Here is an 11,408-nt window from a genome sequence, read left to right on the forward strand (position 1 = left end):
ATGATCAGGTAATATTATTGGGATATAAAAATGGTTTTGTTAAACCAATTGTTTATTGGGATATTTATACTTTGATTTCACTTAAATGGACAGACACTCTGGCACTTCTCCAGACTAGGGGCTGGAATCTTTTTTGGTAAAGTTTAGGCTTTGTGAGCCAAAAGGCAAAATTGAGGCTTTTGTATATTTAAGTAATGAGAACGAAAAATTTTCACATATATTTGATAAAATTCAAAATATATTAATGCTTGAATTTTTTGTGTGATACAGGGCTACTAATGGTAAGAATCGAGTGATTTTGAGGGGATATCTCACTAAATTGGGGTTCAGAATTAATTGCAAGCATTCATTTGTTAATGCTGGCCTATAATGTGATTTTTTGTATTTCATCTTTGAAAACATTTTCTCACTCAAATAGATACATCCATGTACTGTTATCAGTTGTGATTGTGTAATTTTAATTGATCATATTCATCATTTGGAAGGTATTTATAGAATTCTATTAGATTCTGCTATTGCCATTTGCCTTTTAGCTGTGATTACATTGCATATTAATCACTTCCTATTGAAGGTTAGGTGGATGCTCAATTGTATATTTAAATGAATATTTAAATAGAAAAATTTCCTTTGCACTTGCCTTAAGGTTCAGTAATGCAGCTTGAACTATAGTGGGACTTGGAAAATATGATCACTGCAAGTTTGTGCGGGAATGGGAGATCTTGCTTCTTATCTTGACAGCATGGGAAATATATAAAGCCAGCTTGATATTACTTGTGATTTCAACAACATTTGTTGCCATCAAAATGACCTTGTCACAGTATGTTTCACATATAAGTGCTGTTTTGCCTCATAACTGTAGGTTGAATTTATTAAAAAGCATTATTAAGTTTGCAGCAAAAGCTAATTTCCAAAGCTATTCAGTGTTTGAAAATAGTTTGAGGGTGATTCTCCTCATTCATAACGATTTCAGTCTTGGTTCTGAGCTCAAAAAATTACAATAAAACTACCATTCCAACCTGGGCAACATGGCAAAACCCCGTTTCTACAAAAAATTAGCGAGACATGGTGGCATGCACCCATAGTCCCAGCTACCCAGGAGGCTGAGGTGGGAGGATGTCCTGAGCCCAGGAGTCCAGGCTGCAGCAAGCCATGATTATGCTGCTGCACTCCAGCCTGGGCAGCAGAGTGAGATCCTGTGTCTAACAAACAAAGCCAAAAAACTTTACTGCTGCCATCAAACCGCTATGTAATTGGGCAAGTCAGAATACTCAACTTCTATTTCTGACAAAACTAAATGGAACCAATGATGATTAAGATCACAAGTGAGTAAAATTTACCATTGACTTTACTAGTTCGATGACAATTCAAATATTTCCCACAAATACCTGCTGATGAATAATGCACCATATAACCGTTGAGCAGTTTATTCAGCTATGTGGTTTTTTGTTGTTTTTTTTTTGCCACTTCACACATTTTTACCACCATGAATTGCCACACATCTTAGCAGATTCTACTTCAGGTTGTACTAAATTGGTGTTTTCTCGACTTCTTTGAAATATTCTTTCCTGTAGTTATTGTATGCAGACTATTCATAAAGGCTAGTTCTTGAGTCACTTCAAACTCAGCATTGACTTCTCAAGTATACAACGGGGAAGTATTGGTAACATTTGTTGACTCACCAAAAGCCAAGCAAAGCTACTTGAAATCATTTGCCTTGTTTTTTAATTAACTGTTGGTGTTGCCACAGTGTCCTCATGTCTCCAAGCAAGTATTCTTGCTGAAAAGCTAGTTTTTGTCTGGGCCCACTTTCTGGTTGCTACAATCAAACACAATTAAATTAACTCTAACTCACCATCAGTATATAGCTGTCTTTGCTTGGCTAACAAATGAGCCACTCAGAAAGTTACTTTGGTTACACCCTTATTCTAATTTTTTAAATTAGTAGATTATGCTGTGATAAGATACTACATTTTAAGTTTTCTAATTGTTCTGTTGATTTCCTGTGGGTTGGGAATATTGTGATGAGTGCTTAGTCTGGAAATATATTTTTTTAGCACAGTGAAAGTGTCATTGCATAATAAACACAATGCTTTGCCATATAGTTGTACTACAGTTCACACTCCACTGTGCCTTAAAAGTGCAACACTCAAAGTCCACTTTTTAAAACTTTTTTTGACATGATGTATGTGCACTGGTAATAAAAAATAATAAAACGTCCGTATGACAATATGTATGACACTTGAAATGCTGTTGAGTTTTATAGCCATCACTGAGATTTGTAGCATGTTGAATAGCAGTGCAAAACAATGAAAGCACCACATATGGTTACTGTCACAATTATTCACCTCTGCCTTTGTAGCATGAAAGCAGCCATAGTCAATATGTAAGTGAATGAACATGGCTGTGTTCCAATAAAATTTTATTTATGGACACTAAAATTTGAATTTCATATAATTTTTATGTGTCATAAAATTCCCTCTTGATTTTTTCAACCATTTAGAAATGTTAAGTGTCATTCTTAGTTTGTGAGCTGAGCAAAAATAGGAGGTGGGCTGAACTTGGCCTGCAGACCATAGTTTGCCAACATTTGTTCTGTGCCACACTGGAAAGATTTGAATGTTTGAATTAGTTTTTACCTAATTGCATGAAACTGCTTACCAAAAGATGAACTTTCCTCCTTTTATGAAAGAAAGTTTCATTTTGAAGTAGCACCAAGAATTAAAATATTATGGAAAATGCAACCACAGTACATGCGGGAGTTAGAAATCAAATGAGGTCTAAGTCTGGCTCACGTATGAACTTAGATGTTGAAGCAGTGTGCAGCTTTAGAAAGAGCATGAATGTCAGAATTAGACAAATTTAATTTCAGTCTAAACTTCTTGTGAGAACTGTGGCAAGTTAACTCACTTACCCTGTTTCTTCACCTTAAACTGGAGATAATGCCTACTTTGAAGTGTGATTCTGAGGATTAGTGGATGATCTTTATAACAGCTCTCAATGCATTTACCATTACTTTCATTAAAAGTACAATTTTTAAACTGAGCAACACCTTGATTTCTCATACAGTGTGTACACTTCTGCTCTTTAAGACGAGAATAAGGTCTGGTGTTTATTAGACTTTGTCTTCCTAGATTGACACCATTATTCCTATGTGTTTAAAAATATTGGGCCCTAATTCTATTACATTGTACAGTTACCATTCTGCCTCACTTAGTGACATCAACAAATTTGAAATATTTAATTTATTGATAAAAATGACAACAGGAGAGGGCCAGGCAAAGTCCTGTCTGAAGCAGCTGCAGTCCATGTTAAGGTCAATATCAGTCCTGTCTGAAGCAGCTGTAGTCCATGTTAAGGTCAGTATCAATCCATTGAACCAATAACATGTCTAAATGTTCTCTGTAATGTATGAGTCCTTCAACACCACTTAATTACTATTAGCTATTTATCAGAAGCTTTGCTGAAATCCAGGTAAACCATTTGGTCTGTTTCAATGCCCTCTCATTCTCATTATGCCATCAAAGAAGGAATTGGATTGAGTTTGACATGAGTTTTGGATTTTATTTCGTTCTTGCCTTTTCCCCCCCTTAACTTTTCAGGCTAAAGACTATTCTTGATTTTAAAAAGCTGAGCCTTACATTCTCTTCCTCATCTCTCAGCCTTTCCTTTACATATGGCTCCACATACAGATTATAGAGCTCTTTTTTTATTGGCTTTAGCATTAAAAATAATCTCCAGCTAATATGAAACCTTAAAGATGTTATCTTTTTTTTTTTACATTTATTTCCTATACCCTTTTAAAAGCTGAGCTTGTTAGAAAGGAGACTCTTTTCTCAAACGTTTTTTCTTTTTAGGATCACTTTTCATTGCAGAAATGAAATCAGAGTCTTGAGTTCTTTTCACAAGGTATCATAGACCTTAAGATGAGATGCTCACATTCTCTCAAGGTGCCTGACCCTTCTGCTTTATCAACAAATTCCTCTTGCTGGTCATTTCTGTGGTCCAGAATAGTAGCTTCAATTTTTGTTTTCTCTATTTCCTGGAAGATTAGATTTTAGGCATATAAAGAATTTACAGAATTTCTGGGTTTAAAGTTTTTTTGTTTTTGTTTTTAGTTATTACAAGTACATGATAGGTATCTATATGGGGCACATGTGATGTTTTGATACAGGCATACAATGTGTAATAATGAAGTCAGGGTAATTAAGTTATCCAGCACTTCAAGCATTTGTCATTTGTGTTAGGAACATTCCAATTTCATTCTTAGTTGTTTTAAAATGTAATAAATTATTGTTGACTATAGCCACCTTGTGCTACCAAATACTAGATCTTATTCATTAGATCTAACTATATGTATATATGTGTGTGTGTGTATATATATATGTGTATATATATGCACATGTATATATGTGTATATATACACACACGTATATATGTGTATATACACACGTATATATGTGTATATACACACACATGTATATATGTGTGTATATACACACGTATGTATATGTGTGTATATACACATGTATGTATATGTATATACACACGTATGTATATGTGTATATACACACGTATGTATATGTGTATATATACACACGTATGTATATGTGTATACACGTATGTATATGTGTATATATACACACGTATGTATATGTGTATATGTACACACACGTATGTATATGTGTATATGTACACACACGTATATATATGTGTATATATACACATACATTAATTTGAGACGGAGTCTAGCTCTGTCTCCCAGGCTGGAGTGCAGTGGCATGATCTCTGCTAACCTCTGGTTTAACTGATTGTCCTGCCTCAGCCTCTGAGTAGCTGAGACTACAGGTGTGCGCCAACATACCTGGCTAATTTTTGTATTTTTCGTAGAGATGGGGTTTCACCATATTGGCCAGGCTAGTCTCGAACTCCTGATCTTAAGTGATCCGCCTGCCTTAGCCTCCCAAAGTGCTGAGATTACAGGTGTAAGCCACCATACCCAGCTCTATCTAACTATATTTTGTGCCCATAATACCGTCCCCAGTTTATCCCACCCCATCCCCCTCCCCGCTACCCTTCAAAGCCTGATAACCATCCTTCAACTCTTTATCTCCATGAGATACATTGTATTGATTTTTAGCTCCCACAAAAGAGTGAGAACATCAGAAACCCTAGCTGAAGTAAAATAAGAATTAGAAATTTCCAGATAATTGGGGGCCTCTATCACTACTCAATTTTATGTTTAGTATTTTATGCTCCTCTTGAACACCTTGTGTCAGGCAGTGGCTTGTGTGCTTAAATACTGATTTTCTTTAACTGGCCTGGCATTTTGTAATGTACTTTCATAATGGTATCTTAATTTCCCCTCTCTTTGCTCAAATATTTTCCACAGTGCATTTACCTTGGGTGTACTAAATTTCATTGCAAGTATACATCCTCTCAGTATACTCCTCTGCCCCTTCCTTCTCATAAGTGTGTATTCCAGTCAGAAACCTCATCATACCATGTCAATGATTTCTATGTCTTACTTACACTACCCTGATTTGTATGTAAGTCTTCTTGATCATAGTCTTGTATGTGCATTAGTGTGAAGACTTCTTGGTATTGTTTTCAAACTTCCTGCTCAGTTCTCTGGAGTGAATCATTTGGTCATCTCTAATCAGATGGTATATATAACAATCCCTTTCATGATTTTTATCTTCTATTTTCACCTTCATCCTCATTGCAAAAAAATCATTTAAACATGTCAATTATGCTTATACCATTACATTCTAGCCATCTTAAGTCTTGGAAATGAAAATCTCATTTTAAATGTCGTATAGGTAGAAAATCAATCATGTCTTCCTTGTACAGTATTTTGTCCTGAATCCTTTATTGACTTTGTCAGGTGCCCTAAATGTCCTGTATTTATTAGGCTTTTTTTTTTTGATAAATTGCAAGAATATTGGCAATTAGAGCTATTTTTACTCCACAGTAATGTGGAATGCTTAAATTACTTATGTGGTAACAGCAGCTGAAAATTATTCCTCCACAAATAAACATCTGAACAATCCCTTATCTCTCCTACAGGTTTCAATGAATACCAAAAGTGGGGAGTAAGACTTGAAAGTACTTATATTTCATATTCGAGAAAGAAAAAGGCTATTTGAATTTTAGCCAAAGCCTGAAGTTGTGAACAAGTAGCCACTGTTAATTTAAGATAACTTTAATAAATACACAAAAAAATCAATCAATGACACCATCCATTGGCCATGCTTCCGAAAATAAGCTAGTCAACAACAGCTTCATTCTAGTCTTTTGAAAGTAAGCAAGTTAATGACAGCCCCATGCTTCTAGACAACAGCTGATCAGCAAGTGCCTTCCTCCAATAACCAGGCTTTAGAAAGTCTGTTGGTCAACAGCAGCTTTTTCCAGTGAACTACCACACCCAGGAATATAATCAGCCTTTTTGACTTCTTTTAACCCTGCTGCACCTTTCTAAATAGTCAATTTATTACACTTTTTTCTGCTACGCTATTACTGTTACCCTCTCTTTCCTTCTGTTACACTAAGATTCCAGGAAAAATGTTTCAAAAATGGGTTCTTCTTTTTAAAAATGCTTGAAAAGCATTGCCCTAAATAATGTGAAATATTAAACTTAGTATGGAGTGCTTAGGAAATCAGAAAACTATACACTCTGTATTCTGTATACTATGTCCTAAAGATATAGAGAGATCTCCATCCAAATGTATTAGACAAGCTCTGGTACCTGGACTGGTAAGCTTTAATGGTCAAGACTATCCTTCTGCTGAGTCTTTATTCTGCAAGAGGACCACTTTGGCAGAGTAGATTATGTCTCCTTTATTCACGTTAAAAACAAAAATGGAGAAGAATGGAAAAAGGCAAAGCAAGATGGCAGAAGAGGACTTTTTAGTGATCTTTCCCCTTGCAGAAACATCAATTTGAACAACTATCCATGCACAAAAATACCTTCACAGGAGCTAAGTGAGTCAGGTGAACAATCTTGGTACTTGGTAATAGCACAATTTTTTCTTGTCTTTTGAGATGGAGTTTTGCTCTGTCGCCCAGGCTGGAGTGCAGTGGTGCAATCTTGGCTCACTGCAACCTCTGTCTCCTGGATTCAAGCAATTCTCCTGCCTCAGGCTCCTAAGTAGCTGGGATTACAGGCACACACTGCCACGCCTGGCTAATTTTTTGTATTTTTTAGTAGAGACAGGGTTTCACCATGTTGCCCGGGCTGGTCTTGAACTCCTGAGCTCAGGCCATCCGCTTGCTTCAGCCTCCCAAAGTGCTAGGATTACACGTGTGAGCCACCATGCTGGGCCAGTAATAGCACAATTATTAAAAATATGCATTGAAGGGAGTAGAAAGGACAGTTTCACATTACCCATGTCACTCCTTTCCCAACCCCAGGCAGCAAAGTGAAAAGATAGCATGAAATTGCAGGAAAGAGAAGTGAGCCTAGGATTTTGTCTTCAAACCTAAAATTAGGTAGCACCAGGCAGACCTCCCACAACCCCTGACTTTAGGGGAGTACCTGCAGACCGAACCTCCAGACATGCCCTGGCATCAGCAGGAACGCATAGCTTCTATTAGGTGAGCTCAGTCTGCTGTATGCATCACTGACAGCTTACTACAGTGGCCTTGGGCTCTGGACAACCCCCGTTGGAAGGCAGACTTCAGCAGCTGTGAGTTTCAGGCACATCCCAGCTCCATGATATCCTCAGCAGACATGAGATTCCAGCCTGGCATCATATGGCTGCAGTGATCCCAGGATTAGGGCATCCTTCAGTGTCTCAATGGTACTTCAGTGGTACCAGGTTTAGAGAGCATGCCAGATGATATACCTAGAATCTCTGCTCAGACACCAATGAACAACAAAGATCAAGAATAATCAGGGAAACATGATATCACCAATGGACAAAATAAAGTGCCAGTGACCAACCCTAAGGAAATGGAGATGAATGAATGTGCTTCCTGACAAAGAATTGAAAGTAACCATTTTCAGCGAACTTCAAGAAAATACAGAGAAACAATTCAATGAAAAGAAGACCATAAGTGATCAGAACAAGAAATTTAACAGAGAGAATGAAATAATAATAAAAATCAAATAGAAATCCTGGAACTGAAAAATACAATGAACAAAATGAAAAATGTCACAGAGAATATAAACAGCAGAATTGATCAAGCAAAGAAATAATCTGTGAACCCAAAGGCAGGTTATTTGAAAATAAACAGAAGGAAAAAAGGAAAAAGAATGAAAAGAAATGAGGAAAACGTACGGAATTTGTGAGAAAGTATCAAAGGAGAAAATATTTGAGTCCATAGGAGTTAGAGAAGCAGAAGAGAAAAATAAAGGGACAAAAAGTGTATTTAAAGAAATGATAGCCAAAAAACTTTCCAAACCTGGAGAAGGATATAAATATCTAATTACAGGAAGGTTAAAGATCTTCAATCAGATTCAGTCCAAATAGGACTACTTCAAGACATATTATTATCAAAATGTCAAACATCAAAGATAGAGGATCCTGAAAGCAGCAAGAGAAAAGAAGCAAATAACATATAAAGGAATTCCAATACACATAGCAGCAGACTTCTCACTAGAATCTTATAGGCCAGGAGACTGGGATGATATACTCAAAGTGGTGAAGGGGAAAACAACAACAACAACAACAACCAATTAGAGTACGGTACCCAGATAATCTGTTCTTTATAAACGAAGGGTCAGGCATGGCAGCTCATGCCTATAATCCCAGCACTTTGGGAGGACAAGGTGGATGGATCACTTGAGGCCAGAAGTTTGAGACTAGACTGGCCAACATGGCAAAACCCCATCTCTATTAAAAACACAAAAAATTAGCCGGGTGTGGTGGCATACACTTGTAATCCCAGCTACTCGGGTGGCTGAGGCAGGAGAATCACTTGAACCTGGGAGGCGGAGACTGCAGTGACCCATTATCATGCCACTGCACTCCAGCCTCGGTGACAGCATGAGACCCTGTCTCAAAAAAAAAAAAAAAAAAAAAGAAATGAAAGAGAAAAAGAGAAATACTTTCCCACACACAAAAAAGCTGAAGTTTATCATCACCAGACCTGTCTTACAAGAAATGCTAAAGACAGTTCTTCAAGCTGAAAGAAAAGGATGCTAATGAGTAACATGAAAACATCTGAGAGTATAAAACTCACTAGTAAAAGCAGGGACACAATCATATTTGGAATATTATTATACTGTAATCATGGTAAAAAAGATCACTTGTACTTTTAGTGTGAAGATTAAAAGACAAACTATTAAAAATAATTAGGATAATTTGTTAAGGGATATTGAACACAAGAAAGATGTAAATTATGATAAAAAACTCAAAGTCAGGGGCAGTGGAGTAAAAGTGTAAAGTTTTTTTTTAATTGAAGTTAATTTGTTATCACCTTAAAATATCTTGTTTTGATTATAAGATTTTTTTTGGTAAGCCTCATTGTGACCACAAAGTGAAAACCTATAGTAGATGTGCGCAAAAAACAAGGAATAAAAACATACTAGTAGAGAAAAACACTTAATCATAAAGGAAGACAGTAAAAGAGAATGAAAGGAACAAAGAATCTACAGAACAACTAGAAAACAATAAGTGAAAGGGCAGTGGTTAAGTCCTCATCTATCAATAATTACGTTGAATGTAAATATGTTAAATTATCCAATCAGAAGACACAGAATGGATAAATGGATTTTTAAAAAGAAGAGACCTAAGTATATGCTGCCAATGAGAGACTCACTTCAGCTGTAAGGACACACATAGACTGAAAGAAGGGATGAAAAAAGATATTACATGCACATGGAAATCAAAAGTATTAGATGTGTATTACATGAGTATTAGACAAAATAGGCTTTAAGTAAAAAACTGTAAAATAAGATGAAAAAGGCCATTATATAATGATAAAGGGCTTAATGCTGCAGGAGGATATGATATGACAATTATGAATATATATGCACCCAACATTAGAGCACCTAAATATACAACACATATATTAACAGATTTAAAGGGAGAAATAGACAATAATAGTATGTACAGTAACAGTATAGGACATTAACACCCCACTTTCAGCAATGGAAAAATCATCCAGACAGAAAATTAGCATTGAGACATTGGACTCAAACTCTGCTTTAGACCAAATAGACCTAACAGATGTATACAGAGCATTTCATTCAAGAGTTGCAGAATTTACATTCTTCTAAAGTGCACGTGGAACATTAGGCAAGATCATGCGTTAGGTCACAAAACAAGTCTTAACAAATTTAAGAAGATTGAAATCATATCAAGTATCTTTTCTGACCACAGTGGTACAAAACTAAAAATAACAGGAAGAACTTTGAAAAATTCACAAACACATGAAAATTGAACATCTTGAACAACCAATGGGTCAACGAAGAAATTACAAGTAAAATTAAAAAATTTATTGAGGTGATTGAAAATGGAAACACAACATACTAAAACTTCTGGGATGCAGCAAAAGCACTTCTAAGATGGAAGTTTATAGCAATAAACACCTACATCAAAAAAGAAGATCTCAAGTAAACAACCTAATATTTTACTTCGAGGTCTTGAAAAAAGAATAAACTAAGTCCAAAATTAGTAGAAGGAAGGAAATAATAAACATCAGAGCAGAAATAAATAAAATAGAGACTAGAAAAACAATAGAAAGAATGAAAAAACAAAGAGTTGTTTTTTTTTTTGAAAAAAGATGAAATTAATAAACCTGCCAGTTGGACTAAGAAAAAAGGAAGACTCAAATCAGAGAGGAAAAAGGAGACATTAAAACTGATAACACAGAAATATAAAGGATTATAAGGCTATTATGGACAATTATACCCCCAACAAACTGGATAATCAAGAAGAAATGCTAGCATGAGTACACTCCATCCCCCGGCTCCCTGCCACCCCAGCCCCGCCAAGTCTCCATTGCAGTTAAAGCCTTGGCAGGCACAGAGCCTGCCAGCCGCACCCCCGCCCCCACCAGCACCCCACCCGTGTGACAACACTGCCATGGGAGTGAAACTAGGCACAGAGAAGAGTGGGCCTTTCCCCACCCTGAGCAGCCATCTCCACCTGGGTGAATGCTCGTAGAGGGTGCACCCAGTCCTATGCCCACCAGCACCCTGCCCCCTGTGCTAACCCCACCACCAGCACCACTGTGCACATAGTTGCCAGAGGTACCCTCAGCCATGCTGCCTCCATTGCTACTGTGAATGCCTTCTCAGAGGCCAGCACCCAGCACCCGCCAGTACCCTGCCACAGCAGAGAAGAAGTCCACCCTGCTCTGCTGCTGCTGCCACTGCTGCTGGCACATGCAAATGAGAACAGATCCTGCTGCTGCCACCATACAAAAAGCTTTGAGTGGCACCATCCATCAGAGTGCTGTGA

The sequence above is a fragment of the Gorilla gorilla genome, chromosome 4 (assembly GCF_029281585.2).
Source record: "Gorilla gorilla gorilla isolate KB3781 chromosome 4, NHGRI_mGorGor1-v2.1_pri, whole genome shotgun sequence".
Classification (NCBI taxonomy): domain Eukaryota; kingdom Metazoa; phylum Chordata; class Mammalia; order Primates; family Hominidae; genus Gorilla; species Gorilla gorilla.